The 18,298-nt window shown below is 34.6% G+C and overlaps 1 protein-coding gene across 5 annotated transcripts in view; it reads right to left on the bottom strand.

The window, feature by feature from the left end:
* LOC117170534 overlaps nt 1-18,298 on the bottom strand; it is a 140,785-nt gene that overhangs the window by 77,374 nt on the left and 45,113 nt on the right. Inside the window, exon 1 of one of the 5 annotated variants that reach the window (XM_033357332.1) lies at nt 7,695-7,901. The exons of the other annotated variants lie outside the window; for them this stretch is intronic. The gene's annotated coding sequence lies outside the window, so the exon portion shown is untranslated. Of the gene's footprint in view, nt 1-7,694; nt 7,902-18,298 lie in introns of those variants that run through there. 5 annotated transcript variants of the gene reach the window in all.

Here is an 18,298-nt window from a genome sequence, read left to right as displayed (position 1 = left end):
GCGCATACTTTGAATAAAATATTTGTTATCATTCTCTTGAAATAAATGTGTTTTTTTCTTGAAAAAATACCGGTTTCATATGTATACACCTGGTAGTTCAGCTTAAAGGGACTTCATAGTTCGTAACCAGCCCCTTGACCTGCTCGTTGGGGGGCCTATTGTTCCGCCAGAGTCGAGTCCCAACAGTACAGTCTTCTTCAAGCTACAGTGCCATAGTGAATATGAATGCAGTGCAATGAGAAAGAGAGACATTGGAATGAAAAAGAAGAGATAGTGCAGAGCAAAGTAGTGTACAAATTTGATCAATTTTAAATTCAGACTTGACGTGCAGAGCAAAGTAGTGTTAAAATTTTATCAATTTTAAATTCAGACTTGAAGGACAGAGCAAAGCAGTGTTAAAATTTGGTCAATTTTAAATTCAGACTTGATGTGCAGAGCAAAGTAGTGTCAAAATTTTATCAATTTTAAATTCAGGCTTGAAGGGCAGAGCAAAGCAGTGTTAAAATTTGATCAATTTTAAATTGAGACTTGAAGCATTTAAAAACATGGACGAGAACAATAAATAAATTATCTATTTATTAATCTAAGCATTTATAACAATCAAAATGAAAATTTTCTTTAATTCACAGTCCATTTATGTTAAAATTCTATTTCTTCTTCATGTTATTGGAGGAAAACACCAATAAAAGTAAGATGCTAGTGTAAATAATTCAATTTACGAAGCATCGTCTGTCTACTCGGTCGAATCAGTAAAATAGAATGTCTAACAAGTTTGAGAAATTTTAACCTGAAAATAGAACAAACCGCTCAAATAAACTTTCTTATTTTTGGGGGCTCCTTCAAAAAACTAACTAAGTCAAGGGACTGATTACGAACTATGGATTCTCTTCAAGCCAATATCCTAACCTAAAAGTGCAGAAAATGCTGTTTTTTGCTATATTGGAGACTAGATTACACGGCGAGCTGATTTTTTTCGTAAAATCTAGTCAAAGCATCTAAGGCTTTTGGGGATACTAATCTCGAGTCTGTGGTCAGAATTTCCAAATTCAAGATGGCGGACCCAATATAGCGACTAAAGCTGTCGCAATCCGTACCGAGTTGCTGAAAATTCCAAAAAGTGTTTTAAAATAGCTAGTCGCGGGTTTTTCGGGTCGCTGATCTCGATTCTGCGGTAAAAATTTCCAAATTCAAGGTGGCGGATTGAATATGGCGGCTACAGTTGCCACACTCCATAGTCGCTGAATCAAGATCAGCAATCCCAAAAACCCAAGAGTAACTATTTTTAAGCACTTTTTTTAATTTTTAGGAACTTGCTATGAAGTTTGACAGCTGTAGCCACCATATTGGATCCGCCATATTAAATTTGGAAAAAATGACCACCGATTCGAGATTAGCGACTTTAAAATCCTTAAATGCTTCAACGATATTTTACGAAAAAAAATCGGCCCGCCGGGTAATCTAGTCACTAATATAGCGAAAAACAGCATTTTCTGAACATTTAGGTTAGGATATCTCAGGAAAACCAAGCTTTGAGCAATTTTGAGGCCAGATTCGGATTCCGTGCGTCAAAATCTTTAAGAAAAGTAGTCAGGTTTCTGGGTTTTAGGAGGAAAAAATTGTGTCCGCCTGTGTAATCTTTCCTTTCTTCAGATGAATCTTCGCACATTTATACAATCCAAAGTCCATACCAATCTCTCCTGTGTACTGCTTGACGATATTTAAAGCATTCCGAATTTAACTTTTAGCAGAAGCATAGATCTTTAAATCATCCATATAGCATACATCCATATAGCCACATAGATATCCAGAAGAATTCCGTAGTGCGAGCGATACAGGCAGAAGTGTGATGCAAAAAAGCAGAGGAATTATGTTGTCACCCTGAAAGACACCCCTATGGAAGGTGACGTTGTTCGTTGTCACTCGCCATTTTCCAGATAAGATAGTAAATCTAGTTTTCGAAAGGGACATCAATCTTCCTATGCATTTCACTATGTGTGGATGAACCTTCAAGATTTCCAATAGACAGATGATATGTCTATGAGAGGTTGAATCGAAAGTTTTCCGGTAGTCAATCCAGGCCATTGACAGGGCGCATTGAGGGGCTGACGCGTCTTTGCAGACGCACTGTTTAATTAGCAGGTTCTCTCGGCACCCTGCTACACCCTTTTTTGAGCCACGTTGTTCGTACATCTCTCTCCACACAGGCTCAACTCTTCGAAAAATCCTGTTGTTGATGATCGTAGTAAAAATCTTATACAGTGTGTGCAAACAAGTTATTGACCTTAATTCTTTGGGTTGAACAAGTAGCCTTTCTTCGGTAAGAGTATAGCACGTCCTAGCACCAGCCACTGCGGAATGGCCGTTTCCGACTTTAAATATCAGATGAATGTGCAGGCCAGTTGTTGGTGTATAAAAATAAACGTGCCTCTCAGTGCTTTGCTCACCTCTTCAGCAGTGATTAATGGACATTCCTCGTTAGATGCTATAAAGTTGTCCCAAATTCCTTGAAGCGGATTAAATTATCAGTAACTTCTTTCAAATCCAGTGTTTCTGGGGTCTTGTATCACCCTCTCCAAAAACTCTGAACTTCGTTGGGCTTGGATAGATTTTTTACAGAAAGAAAGGGAACGCTGAAGAGGCGGGGTGGGTCAACAAGACACTGCTGATTGTCCCAGATTCATCTCTCCCCCTTCTGTATTTGCCTTCTTCGTCAGATAAGCCCGTATTTTGTCAACAATGTGTTGCTTGATTGTCAGCAGCTTTGACTTGTTCAGTGTATGATTGAATGTTCTCAGTTCTTGGGCGAACTTTCAAACCCTTTCCCTGAACGGTCTACCAGATATTATATACACAATCACACAATGAGCACGGGACGCGTTCTGCCTTGCCCATCAAATCTTCTTGTTCAGTTGATGCATGCATTTTTTGATGTTTTGATCCATCGTCAATTTCAGCCATCGATTTAAATCAGCCAAAGCTCTCTCAGCACCATAAACTGAACAATTGATGGTTCACAGGTTGGAATCCTCCGAGATATCCTCACGAAGGTAGGCATCCATTTCAGCGAGCTATTTTTACAATCTCATCAGAGAAGGTATTAGATTTGTGTAAAATTTGACACCCGTCTTACGTTTTTGTCAAATGCCTATGTTTTGAGACCTTCTGAACCAAGAATATCAAGTTTTAGCGAATTAGTTGCTTCTGTGTCTGTATATCTTTGTAGGCTTTCAGTCTGTTAGAACGATGACATTTGAAAGAATTGACAGATTGGATTGGCCTTTGTTGCACATATTAGGTGTCCTGAACTCAATATTACAAGTTCATTAGCCAGCCATTCTGGAAGAAAATTCTAAAAATTCGAGCATATTCAAAATTTTTGAGAACAATTTTTTCAAGATATAAAAATGTTACGTGTGTCTATTAATTTGTAGCACTCAAAAAGACAAACCATTTATTCTTGTGACTTTTTCTGATAAAATAAAAATTACCAGAGTTATAAGTAGCATTAACAAAATTAAAAAACGAAAATGAAAATTTTAAGCCAAATGACGCACGATATGAAAAAATTGAAGAGAAAAAAGTTGCTTTTTGAATACCCTAGAAGATTATAATAACAACTTTTTAAATTTGGTTGGAAAATAGAAAAATCAAATTTGAATTGCACAAAAAAGAATGAAAAATTCCATTTTTTCAGTGAAACTAAGCAAAATACGACAAACAATGAAGAAAAAAAATTAATCACCCAAAAAAGATCTCCAAAGGAGGGTCAATTTCGGCGGTTTTTGGCATAATTTATTTTTGGGTCATAACATTTGACCGAAATTTTTGTAATATCTAGTGACAACAATAAGTCGATTCCATCTTAAACGGACCAACCTCATCCCCGTACTTTGCACCCGTCACCCCGTCAAATACTGAAAATACCATCCCTTGCTAACAGCATTTAGGGAGAGATTCGGCGCTGTCAAACTTGTATTTGATTAATAAAATACACTATCAACTCCCTATTAATTACCTGTACACTTATTTATAATTTCTTGTCTTTTTACCCCCCCCCCCCATTTATAAGAGTGTAGGGGGTGGTTTAACTATTTATTCGTGAGCGGGGTATATAAATACAAATTATCTAAGCTGGAGCAGCAGACTTGACCAGGGTATCCTAGGGTTTTTAGGGTCGCTGATTACAAATCTGAGATTCATCAACTTCTATTACATCAGGTTCAAGGTCATTTTGAAGGTCAAATTGAAAAAGTTGATTAAGAAATTTAGAAAATAGATATATAAGTTTTTGGGGTTTCTGAATCCGAATTCAGAGGGTTGTTGAGCAGCTTGAAGTCAATTAGAGCTAATTTCAAGGTCACCTCAAAACCCTATATATACAGTGATAAAAGCTCATTACGCGGAATTTTTTCCAGCCTAACCTTAAAGTAATATTGACTTAATCTTGAAATTACCTCTAATTAACATCAAGCGGTAAAACAAACCTCGAATTCGGATTCAGAACCTCCAAAAACCTATATGTATTTATATACCCCGCACAGGAATAAACAGTAGTATCACCCTCTCTGCCTCCATAATGGGAGGGGGGTAAAAAGGCAAAAAATGACAAATAAGTGTACAGGTAATTAAAAGGGAGTTGATAGTGTATTTTATTAAGCAAATACAAGTTTGACAGCGCCGAATCTCTCCAAAAATGCTGTTAGCAAGGGATGGCATTTTCAGTATTTGACGGGGTTGCGGAGGCAAAGTACGGGGATGAGGTTGGTCCGTTTAAGGTTAAATCGAGTTATTATTGTTAGTAGATATTACAAAATTTTTTATCAAGTTTTTTGACACAAAAATAAATTAGGCCAAAAACCGTCCAAATACACCCTTCTCCTTTGTTCCTAATCACTGTTTGATAGGATGCATAATTCTTGTTTCATTCTTAAAAAACAAACTTAAAAAGAAAAATAATTGAGTTTTTGCATAAACGTCACAAGATAAAAAAAAACGATAACTTTAATGAGTTCGGACTTTTGACAAACTCGAGTGCGAAGCACGAGATACATAATGAGAATGTGTTCGTTAAAGCCGAAGGAGATTTAAAAAAAGAGAATTACATATCACCAAAGTACAGTCGGCGATGGTTTGATTCACAATTTTAAAAGGTTTGTGCGCAGATGTGAAGAGAGTACAAAGGCCGAGACACTATCGAGCGCGAAGCAAGAGATAAATGTATTATAGAGCGCGAAGCACATCGCGTGATGTGAATGTGCCCGCACGGTGGGAAGATTTTTTAAACTAGTTTTCTTTTTTTTTTTTTTTTGAAGCGATGAAATCTAAATGAGAGTTAAGTGAATCTAAATATCATACAAAATGGTTATTTAAAATTCGATATTTGGAAGAATCCTAAATTTTGAAGAGTAAAAGTTAAACATTCAACCGGAAAGCGTCCAAAATTAACTACTTTTGATTTCGCATTATTTAATTTCAAAAATTTATATGATTTTAATTAAGAGTTTTTCTATCAATTTCATTTCACGACTTTGAAATTATAAAAATTTTTATATACATTTTGAAATAAATTTAAAATATTTAATTTTGTATTAACGAGGCTAAGGTAGGCAGAGAAAAACAAAAGTTTTGACACTCAAACCGTCAAATCGTGTAGAACAGTCTTCGATTGGGAAGAAAAAATTTTAATATCATATTAAAAATAAAAAATTTTTAATTCTAGAAAGTTATTTGAATCGGAAAAGAGGTGATTCGAATAATTTAGTCTAATTTTAGAATAAGATCAAAGAGTGGATATTTTCTAACATTAATTTTAAAATATTGAACTAAGAGAAAGTGGACGAGTACGCAAATAATGTCACAAAAGTAATTAGTAATTAACCCAAATCCTAAATTAAATTTTAGCATGGAAACTTGCCAGGCTGTTTGGCAGGGATATTTACAGAATATTGTCTCCATTTCTCGATCTTTCGCGCCTAACTTTACCTACTTTAATCCAAAATGGAAACCTCCCGATTTAAACAACGGAGAAACTAATACTCCTTACAAATTCGTTATAATTTAAGCGATATTTATTAAAGTACCAAGTTTTAGTAAAAAACGAATGGCCCACACTGCATACGGGCGTAAGTGCCAAATTTCGGAAATGCGTTTATTGGCCTAAAATAGTCTTTTTTATGAAACTCATGTTTCTGTTTTTAATTCATATTTTCACAATTCAATAGAGCTAAGTAATAGCTCGAAAGATCTCTTTTTTTATTAATTGAAAAATGAAATAGTTATGCAACTCTTTGTGTATCCATATTTTCGTATCTGGGGACGCACCGCGCCATTGATAAGGGTTTTCCTTATATGTGGCTGATCCTTTTAGGATATTCCTTTCCGGGTCAATAGAGCTAAGTAATAGCTCGAAAGTACTTTCTTGTTTTAAGTTCCAAGTTCATTAATAAAACAGTTACGCAACTTTTAAGACGTCAGCATTTTAATTTTTTGGGATGCGCTGATATTTGAGAAGGGCTTTCTCGCACAGGGTTATTTTTTTAAAGTGCTCTTTTTGCGATTCAATAGAGCCAACCAATAGCTCGATGGTACTTTCTTCTTTTTTGTTTGTTTAGAAAATAAAAAAGTTATACCACTGTTTATGTATCAAATTCAGAATTTTCATAGACGTGTCGTTCCTTTGAAAAATGGTTTCTCGGATGCTACTTTCCGGATTTTCGTTTTACGGTTCAATAAACCCTCGCAGTACCTCCAACTTTTTCCGCAATTTTCTGTTTAAAATTAATTGCGTGAAAGTTAGAAAGTTTATTGTTTCTCTTGTAAAATTCGGGTTTTGGCATTTACGCCCGTATGTAATGTAGCCCTTCAAATACATTATTTGAGCAGGATGTAATAAATGTTCACGATTCCAGACTGTTTTATAAACAAACTCTTTAAAAAACTTTTTTTTTCTATTTTCAGATCACTGTTGTATTTTTTACAGAAAAGAAAAGGCGAAGATACATGATGGATAATGAAGTAGGTTTAACGTCAAACTTTTTTAGTTATAGTTTTACAAGTCAGGCACTATCCATAAATTGTTTTTCATGGGAAGATGGATTAATACTGCTATTATTATTGAAAAAAAATAAATCATAAAATTTATTTTCGAACTTCAAGTGACAGCATTTAAATCCCGTTTCCCATTTGAAATGGTCTAATTTTTGTCCAATTTTTAAGTCTTCAAAGTGAGACACTTTAAATTTGAATGCTACAAATTCGTTAGAATTTAAAATTGAAAGCCTACAATTTGGCATTAGTAAATATTTAATGTTTTGAATTTTTGAAAGTTAAAACATGCAAATACTCGCAATGTCGAAGCATCCATTTAAAAACCTTTTACATTTCGAAGGCGACGAATTTGAAATAGTGATTTCAGTTTCCAGGGAAAACTATCGAAATACTTTTCCAAGCTTGAGAAAAGAAGAATGAGAGAAAGGGATAGATTGACATTTAATTCAATTTCTTCTCTGGCTTCAAAAATAATATCACAGATTTTTAAATTAGTGGTAAATATTTATATGACTTAACTTTAACCGAAAGAAGCAGCCGAACTGTAATGCTCCTGAAGAGGGGAGAATTTTATCGTCATCCGGAAGTGCCGGGTTTGATCTGCATGGTTTTAGTTATAGCAAGAAGATACAGGAAGTAGTACGTACCTATCTGTAACTTCTTCCAGTACTCATTCACAAAAGATGTAACAACAGGTGGACGGTAGGAAAGAACAGCTGGTTGGAGTTTAACTATATATAGAACGCGGTAGCTATGGATGTGCTCGCGACGATGGTATATGCCGTAAGGGTTACGGCGTGTGCTTTACTAGTTGTCCACTGTCTGGCAAATGCAACTGATCACTGAATTTCTCACTGGCGCGACAGAGTTTCGAGAACGGCGTGGTGATCGTTCTTGGCAAGAAGAAATGGTACAAAGGCGAGAGGGTTCGTGCGACCATAGCGCTATACCACTCATAGACATTTTAGTTCGATTTTATTCGCACCGCCAATAGCAGTTTATTAGTACTAAAGTTTCATATTGCAGAATGATACTTAATCGGGGTAACAAAATATTCAAACATCGAGTTTTGGCGAATTAGCGTCTTTAAATAGGCTCGAATCTTCCTTTCTGATTCGTTTAAACTAACTGATATTTATTTAAATAAATTAAGACAGCGCGAAATGAATGCGTGTGAATTCATATGCATGCTTATTCAAGGTCAAATAAAACAAATTTGATAAAAAGTACGTGTAGCGAGACTCGAACCACAGATCCCTCGTGTATAAGTCTAGAGCCCCACTGATATAAGGGATATAATCTTGCTCAACCGTTAACACGCATATATCATTTTCAATTGCAGTCTCTTCACTTACGTATTAAATTAAATAAATCAACACTCACGAGGAAATTCTCTGTCACGAAATAGGGCGAATTCGAGTGTGGATTTCACTCCCACGAATTCAAAAATAATATTTGTGGGTTGGCATTCGAAAAAAGTGAAAAAAAAATTTTAATCGGTGAATATCTTCTGTTCCCTTTTTTGATTTGATAATTTAAATTTTTGAAAATTCCCGAATAAATTAAAAAATTCTTTCCTGAACTCTTTACTAGCTATTCGCTGAAAAGACGAGATAACATTGACAACCCCCCCCCCCCGCATTAGCAACCCCCCCGAAGGAATTTTTAAATATTTAAATTTTCAAATCCAAAAACGTAACAGAAGATATTACCGATTTCAACTTTTTTTTTATTACTTTTTTCGGATGCCAACCCACAAATATTTTTCGCTCAGCTCATAAGATTCGATTAATTTGATCATTTTCACTTTGCCCTAGTATTCAGGCTGACGAATTCAGAATCATTATGACTTTAAATTTTGCGAATTAAAATCAACTAGTTGACAATGAAACAATTGTGTTAAAGCATTCTCATAAAACAAAATTTCGCTGAATTCGGGCGCATAGCAGACTTGAGGACTAAATTACTCCTTTAAGAATTTATACGAATTCACACAAACTGAAGCAATAACTTCAATTCGTGTTTATCGCAAAGCGAGACTCACGGGGGCTTGGAATAATCCTTTAGAGTTTACCACGATTATCGATATTTTTATATTAATTTTTGCGTTAAGTTGTACAGATATATTTACTCCTCAAAAAAGTACATTGTAAAAATTAGGAAAACCGTTCAGAGTACCTTTTGTAAGAATATTTTTCTTTTGCTGCCCGACGATTACGTGCATTCTCTAGTTTACGAGCATGTGCCTCACCCACAAAACAAGATCCTCTATATTTCCGTTTAATAAATATTTAACCTCCTCTTTCATGCATTTGATGTTTAATACTACCCGAAATTCGGAATTAAAACTACCCGTTTCATTTACCATTGCCCTTTCATGTAAAACTATATTCTTCTAAGAATAAGACCTGACCCTTCTGTATCAAATCATAAATCCGTCAAAAGCGCTAAGATGGCCATTCTCTAAACTGAAAATTCAAAATAACTTCGAAGGTGACAGTGCAAGGCTGATTTGGTACACAAATTGTAATTAAGGATCCAAAAATTTTACAAAAATGAGGGTTTCCTTTGAAAAAACTTTTCTTCATTTAGTTACAGATTTTATATTTCAACCCTTATACATAACAGGTACGGATATCGCGATCTCTTAAAACCGAATTATCTATTAATTGTTCTTTTATTCAACTGCATGAGGATATTATTCAGAGGACATACAAGAGTCGTTTTAAATTCCAATAACTTGATCTAACAATCTGTATGAGTTATTCGCTGCTCAGAAATTGGGATCTATATATCTTATACCTCTGATAGTTAAAAGAAATAACTCTCAAACAAAATTTCAAGGACTTGTCTTGAATGGAGGTATTCAGTGAGGACATCACAACATTATTCCATATACCAACACATTTATTAAGAAAATTTTCGGTCATGAAAGACTGCATTTTCCAAACTATATTGTTATTATGGTTGAAGAAAATTAACCCTTTCGTTTTTTAAATGAAGCCTTTGATGGATCTTCGCATGCTATGTTCGAATCCTTTGACCAAATTAATTTATATATCCTCTATTTTTAACCTTTAATTTTTATTTGTTTTTGTCAACCGATTTGTTTTCAGAATACCATAAACCTTCAGAACCTCCGAATAAGATCTCCGGATGACAGAGTGTCACAAGGGCGAGGTAGCGAGATAGGCCAGTCAACGAAGGATTTTAAATGGAAATAATTTATAACAATGAACTTAGTTGGCAGGAAGCTTCCTTAGGGGGTCTTGAAACACCTCCAAAAATTCAGTAAATTTGGGGGGGGGACGCTCGAGCCGCCATCTTCCAATATGACGGCCTATTTAATGTTTTTGGATTTTCCTTGGAAACGGCTGTTTTTAGAGCAAAATAGTTTTACAATAAAACAATTTAAATTTTCTTCTGAATAAAAAAGGTTATATAAAACATTGCCATAAAGTGAATAGTTTGTCCGGAAAATTGAAAACATTTAACATTTTTGGAAGTTCCTTATTTTTGTATTTATGAGCGATTGCCTCAGTGAAAACGAGTGCAGTTTATTGTTTCGAGCTTGGCTAAAGGTAAGCTACCGTACAATATTGGTAATTTCGTTGTAGCTATATTATTTATTTTGTACTGAAAATTATTTTTATCATTTTCAACGCTTAATTTGAAGAAGTTGCTTTCATTTCTCGAAGTAGGATCTTTGTCATTAACCTTCCGCATGTCTTAACAACGTATCTGCAAATTTTCGAAATTTTAAATTAATTTTTTGATATTAAAAACCGCCTTTTTCTGAACCTGTGTCAAAACTCTCGGAATTTTCGAGTTGAGTCTGGGGGTGAAGTAATAACGATGTATTTACTGCAGGCCCACTATTTTCTTCAAACGGTAGAAAACATAATGCACCCATCGTAAATAATCTCAACTCCTTCCATCTGCCTGGGACCCTTCGAACTGCATTTCCCAGGGCATGAAGCGACCACTGTCATGTGGCGACAGGCGACTATCGGCGTCCCTCTTCCGCCAAAGCAAATACGCGAGGGCAAGCGAGAGAGTAACGGGCTTGTTAGTACAGTCAAGCACAGTCATTTCTATTTTTGTAAGAGAACCTTTCTTCTCCCGCTAACATTTCACATCTATTAAACGCGTTTTTTGTATCAGAAAAAAATCATATCATTACTGATTTTTGCATGATTCATTCCAAAGGTGCTCCAATGATCTTATCAAAATTCAGTAATGATGGGATTAAAATTAAGCTTACAATCAAGCTCTGAAGTGAATTTAAACCTTTTGTTCGACACGCCTCGAAAATACTTCTGGCTTCACATCTATTGTTGTTCATATAGAAAGTCATTTGTAAAATAATAATTTTGAAGACAATCTGACAAGAACAGAAAATTATTAACATTCCATAAAATAATTCAAATTAATACTTCCAGGAGAAGAAAATAAAATAACTATTTTTGTATCTCCATTCTTCTCCCGCTAACATTTCACGCCTATCAAACGCGTTTTTTTGTATCAGAAAAAAATCATATCATTACTGATTTTCGCATGAAGCATTCCAAAGGTGCTGCAATGATCGTATCAAAATTCAGTAATGCTCGGATTAAAAGTAAGCTTATAATCAAGCTTTACAGTTAACAAATAAATCAAACGAATTTTCAACTACTAAAAACTTCAAATTTTATTTCAATATCTTGTTAAATCTAGAAGTTATTTTGAATATATGCAACTTTAAAATCATTTTTGAAATGTTTTTCGAACTTCTGAATGTCTTTTGAAATCAATAGAATTTTTCGTTCAACTTTTAGAAATTTCGCAAATCATAACAAATCATGTTAAAATATTCTAGACTCTTTTAACAATTTTGGAAATCTTTTAAAATCTTTTTAAGTATTCTTTGTAAATAATATTCCAAAATAAAAAATGTTTTTCAATTTTCCTAGGAATCTAACGAAAATGTTTTATTCTTTTGAAACCTTTCACAATTTTTAAAAAGTTTCTCATTTTTTTTAAATCTGCAAAAATCGACATTTTATTTTAAATTAGGCTGTGGCTACTTGCACCGAAATTTCGGTTCGACTAGCCGAATTTTGTTGGTACAAACTAAATTGGAACATTTCACTTAGAAACTAAACCTTTCTTTTTATATAACAATCCAAATAGTAACGTTCAAAGCTCAAAAGATATTCGACATTTTAACGATTTCAGTTTTCCCAGGTAAAACAATTCAATTTCAAATTGTTTATTTTTGAATATTCGGTTTTGATTTATTCAGCTTGAATAAACAGTCAAATATTGATAAATATAAAATAATTATTATTGTTTGCAATACAAAAATTTAAAATAACATGAATTAATATTTTACACTGAGCCAATATTTTTAATTTATTGAAAGCAGTAAAGTAAATATATAGTTATAGTAATAATAGTAATAATAATAAGCTTAATTTTAATCCAATCATTACTGAATTTTAATACGATCATTGGAACACCTAATACTTCATGCAAAAATCAGTAATTATATGATTTTTTTCTGATACAAAAAACGCGTTTAATAGACGTGAGATGTTAGCGGGAGAAGAATGGAGATACAAAAATGGTTATTTTATTTTCTTCTCCTTGAAGTATTAATCTGAATTACTTTATGGAATGTTAATAATTTTCTGTTCTTGTTAGATTATCTTCAAATTATTGTTTTACAAATGACTTTCTATATAAACAACAATAGATGTAAAGCCAGAAGTATTTTGGAGGCGTGTCGAACAAAAGGTTTTAATTCACTTCAGAGCTTGATTATAAGCTTAATTTTAATTCGATCATTACTGAATTTTTATACGATCATTGGAGCACCTATGGAATGCTTCAGGCAAAAATCAGTGATTATATGATTTTTTTCTGATACAAAAAACGCGTTTGATAGACGTGAAATGTTAGCGGGAGAAGAATGGAGATACAAAAATGGTTATTTTATTTTCTTCTCCTTGAAGTATGAATTTGAATTATTTTATGGAATGTTAATAATTTTCTGTTCTTGTCAGATTGTCTTCAAAATCATTATTTTACAAATGACTTTCTATATAAACAACAATAGATGTGAAGCCAGAAGTATTTTCGAGGCGTGTCGAACAAAAGGTTTAAATTCACTTCAGAGCTTGATTGTAAGCTTAATTTTAATCCCATCATTACTGAATTTTGATAAGATCATTGGAGCACCTTTGGAATGCTTCATGCAAAAATCAGTATTGATATGAATTTTTTCTGATACAAAAAACGCGTTTAATAGATGTGAAATGTTAGCGGGAGAAGAAAGGTTCTCTTACAAAAATAGAAATGACTGTGCTTGACTGTACTAACAAGCCCGTTACTCTCTCGCTTGCCCTCGCGTATTTGCTTTGGCGGAAGAGGGACGCCGATAGTCGCCTGCGGCCACATGACAGTGGTCGCTTCATGCCCTGGGAAACGCAGTTCGAAGGGTCCCAGGCACATGGAAGGAGTTGAGATTATTTTCAATGGGTGCATTATGTTTTCTACCGTTTGAAGAAAAAAGTGGGCCTGCAGTAAATACATCGTTATTACTTCACCCCCCAGGCTCATCTCGGATTTTCCAAGAGTTTTGACACATGTTCAATGAAAGGCGTTTTTGAATATCAAAACATTAATTTAAAATTTCGAAAATTTACGGATGCGTTGTTAAGACATAAGGAAAGGTAAATGGCAAAATCCCTACTTCGAGAAATGAAAGCAAATTCTTCAAATTAAGCGTTGAAAATGATGAAAATAATTTTCAGTATTAAATAAATAATATAGCTACAACGAAATTATCGATATTGCACGGTAGCTTACCTTCAGCCAAACTCGAAACAATAAACTGCACTCGTTTTCACTGAGGCAATCGCTCATAAATGCAAAAATAATGAACTTCCAAAAATGTTCAATCTTTTCAATTTTTCGGGCAAACTATTCTTTTTATGGCAATATTTTATATAACCTTTTTTATTCAGAAGAAAATTTAGAGTGTTTTATTATATAACTATTTTTGTTCTAAAAACAGCGGTTTCCATGAAAAATCTAAAAACATGAAATAATCCGCCATTTTGGAAGATGGCGGCTCGAGCACCCCCCTCCCAAATTTACTGAATTTTTGGAGGTGTTTCAAGACCTCCTAAGGAAGCTTCCTGACAACTAAGTTCATTTTAATAAATTATTTCCCTTTAAGCCTCCTCATTCAGCTTCGTTGACTGGCCTAAGAGGTGCAAAAAAAACTTAAGATAGCGTCATGTCACGTGCGCAGTATGCAACATGCACGATCCCTATGATGTTAAAAATCAAAAAAGGTGGTTCATTCCTTTTTTAGGGTTTCGTAACCCCGGGCTGAAACACTTATAGGTTAGGTCGGGTATCCGTCCGTCTGTCTGTCGCGACGGACAATACGACACGTCGTTCTATTTTCCAAGGACGGGAAGTGAGGGAATGGGAATGTAGATGGAGTAGGGGTGAGGAAGTTTGCTATAGGCAGGTTTGAACAACCTAATTAAGTTTGTTTGTCGAAAATAATTTGAAAAAATAATTTTAAAAATTGTTTTCCAACTTTTTTTTTAATTTAAAAAACATTGTTCGTTTTAATTTTGTTTCAAACATATTTTGTCCACATTTTTTATTGTTTCATAATTTTTTTTCAATTAAAAAAATGGTTGAAATTGTATTAATAATTAAATTGACGTCTTAATAGGCTACGGAACACTTTCTTTGACTTATTTTGTATAGATCTATTTTAAACAATACGCTTAGCTCCCGATATAAGACCGGTTTCAGGCACAAATTGCCTTGGTTTTGATTCTAAATCGGGAGAATCTAAACGTAAACAGACAGGGCTGCATAAATAATTTCTGTTGGATTTAGGCTCATGACGCACCTGATGCAACTAGGGCACTGAGAGTGCTGTAAGAGAGGTCTAGATTTCTCAGTCACTTAATATAATAACATAAAATAAGATAAATGAAAATTTTAAATAATAAGAAGTAATTTGCTCCTTAATATTATTTTATTAAATCGCCCACAGAAAAAAATCATCTGTGGGGCCAAATAGTTTAGTAATTCAAATATTATAGAAGCTACATTTATTTCTTTGATGTAGCACTTAAATATTGTTTTTTAATAACGTGAATGATCAAATGTTGATAATGGAATCTTATTTTCAAATTTTAACATACAATTAAACTTGTTGTTACCAAAACTATACACGGAGAAACTGTTGTTCGTAAAATTTGGAATTATAATATTGATATTTACAAAAGTTCGATGGCAATCTAGGATATAGCCGAGAAAATAGGATTATTGCCGCAGCCATACGAAGAAATACATTTTCCATATCATTTATAAATATACTAGAAACCTAATAATTCTCATTTATAGTTAGAAAAATTCATATTTTTGATAGCAGATTGAAGTTGAAAAAAATGATATTCAGAAATTAAATGATAAAACCGTAGTTGCAATAAGTAGCAGTTAAAATAACATAAGTTGCAAAACACGTAAGAAAAATTAGCATTTTCAATGGGAAGGTGCAATTAAAGGAAAAACAATTGAATGTAGTGCTTCGCTATTCAGTACCAAATGACGTTATTACACGCGCCGAAGTTCATAAGGATGATAAAATTCCTAAACCTTATCATTTGTTTTATCACAGGAAAATATCTCCGTTCTGCTGCCCCGGCGACCCGTGTTCAATTCCCACCCGGACTGATTTCTTCTAACAAGGTTTTTTCTCTTTTACCTTAGAATAAAATATAAATATCTAATTGTACGTTTAATGTACAAAATTTATAGTGCGTGAAGTCAAAGCGAATTTATTTTTATTTTGCTGTTTCGACCATGCTAGTTTTTCCTATTTTCTATGGAAAAAATTAGAAATGCGTGGAATAAACATAGACAGAATGTCTTTACTATCGTGTTTTGTAAACTTCGCAGTCTGTCCTAGGGATCATAGGAAGTTTCTTTTGGTATAATTGTAATTATTTAATCATTCATTTTATATTTCAATAAGCATAGTATCTGATTTAAAAAACTGATATATTATCAACAAAAAAAAAGGGGAGCAGGCTATGATGAGTTAGTTCCCACACACCGTCAGCCCCAAAATCGGTGCTATAGAAGCTGAAAGATCACTGAAAAAAAAAGATCACTGAAAAGGCTATAAATTCAGTTTGGAAAGTTACTTTTATTTAATTCAAAGTACAAAATGTGTGAAAATAATACAAAATTCAGAATCAATTAACTTTTGTTTGATATGACCACCTTTTGCCTTAACTATGGCCTTGAGACGGTCCAAAAGCAAGTCGCAAGCTGCCCGAATGTGACTTGCAGGTATTTTGGCCCACTCGCGGACAATAGCTTTCTTCAGCGTCTCGATACTGGTGTATCTTTTAGTTCGGACCTTGCTCTTCAAAATGACCCAAAGAGAATAATGCATTGGATTCGCGTCTGGCGAATTCGAGAGCCACTGTGTGGACTTTATGAAGTTCGGAACGTTGTTTTTCAGTCATTCTTGGTTCACTCGAGCTTTGTGAGACTGTGCCGAGTCCTGTTGAAACATCCATGGTCTACCACCGAAATGTTTGTCCGCCCACGGCTTCAAAACAACCTCCAGAATACTTTCCTGATAATATTTGGCATTTACCTTGACGCCAGGCTCGATGAAAACGATTGAAGAGCACCCATCTGCGGTTACAGCCGCCCAAACCATTATCTGTTGCGGGTGCTGCCTCCTGGTGGCCAATCGATGACTCAAATTCTCGTATGAATGGTCGGTCAAGTAAACCCTATCGTTTTGAGAGTTTACAAATTGCTCAGTTAGAAAAATGTTCTCGTCAGAAAACACAATGTTCGGAAATTGACCGCTTTCAGCCATGCGAAGCAGCTCCTTCGCTCTCTCAAGTCTAACTTGTTGCTGCTTCGGTGTGAGATCATGCGTCTTTTGGATCTTGTAAGGCTGGACCTTGAGATCATTTATCAGTATACGGCGGATGCTACGGTCGGATATTTTCAGTTATTTTGCCGTTTGATTGGCAATTCGTCGGAGATTTCGCTTAAGTCGCTTCTTCACTTTTTGAACCATCTCACTTGACGTTGCAGTCTTTTGATGACCACCTCCATGACGTTTTGCGATGCTACCAGTATTATTGTAACGGGTTATGGTGCGTTAAACAAAAACTTTATTCACTTTGAGGTGATTGAGCTCACGAACAATCGCTGGTTGTGATTTTCCAGCTAAATATAAAGCAATCACACTATTACGTTTGAAATCCATCACTAATTTTTTTCTTCGTGTTCACTTTTAGCAAAATGCTTTTTTGCGCTTCTAAACAATACTCCCAACTGTCATTTAGCAAACTTTTACACAGCTGATTCTCATACGTCAGCTGTGCGAGCGATCTGAAGTTGGTTACACTTCGAGTGCCGGACCCTGTAGTCTCGAAGAGCGTGGCGCATTGCATAATGTTATTATTATAACATCAAACGAACTTACACGTACATAAAGTTAGACCATAATTATACGTTAAACCTCATTCGAAATGATTAAATTTGGCTCCCAAGAATGAAAAATTAATTTATTGTATTATTTTATTTCTTCAAACATTATACTCTAAAGAAAATGAAGTTATATATACACTTTTAAAAATGTTTGGAGTTCTACCACACATCTACCAAAATTCTACAATACAAACGTAAGGTAAAACTGCAACCATGGTATTGGAATGACGAAATTGCAATACATGTATTGTACTAGGCAGTCTGATAAGTCCCTGAAAAATGAAACACGGAGACGTTTTTTTGGCCAAAGTCGGTTTTATTTTTCAACATACTCTCCTTTTAGGTCGATACAGCGAGTCCAACGATTTTCTAACTTTTTGATACCGTCCGAAAAGTACTCGATCGGAAGGTCTCCAAAATAGGCCTCAGTTTCAGCTATGAGCTCCTCATTTGAGTAAAAACGCTTACCGGTGAGCCATCTCTTCAGGTTAGGGAACAAGTAATAGTCGCTGGGGGCCAGGTCTGGTGAATACGGTGGCTGAGGTTTTGTCTTCTTCAAATGTGGTCGTTTTTCAGCGATTTCGATTTTCAATCGGTCCAATAATGATGGATAGTGTGCTCCGGTTATGGTTTTACCTTTTTCAAGATAGTCCACGAATATTATGCCATGTGCATCCCAAAATACGGAGGCCATAACCTTTCCGACCCATTG

Source organism: Belonocnema kinseyi, chromosome 4 (assembly GCF_010883055.1).
Source record: "Belonocnema kinseyi isolate 2016_QV_RU_SX_M_011 chromosome 4, B_treatae_v1, whole genome shotgun sequence".
In the NCBI taxonomy this organism is placed as follows: domain Eukaryota; kingdom Metazoa; phylum Arthropoda; class Insecta; order Hymenoptera; family Cynipidae; genus Belonocnema; species Belonocnema kinseyi.
Note: the sequence above shows the minus strand (reverse complement) of the source record. Positions and strands in the feature narration are given on the sequence as shown.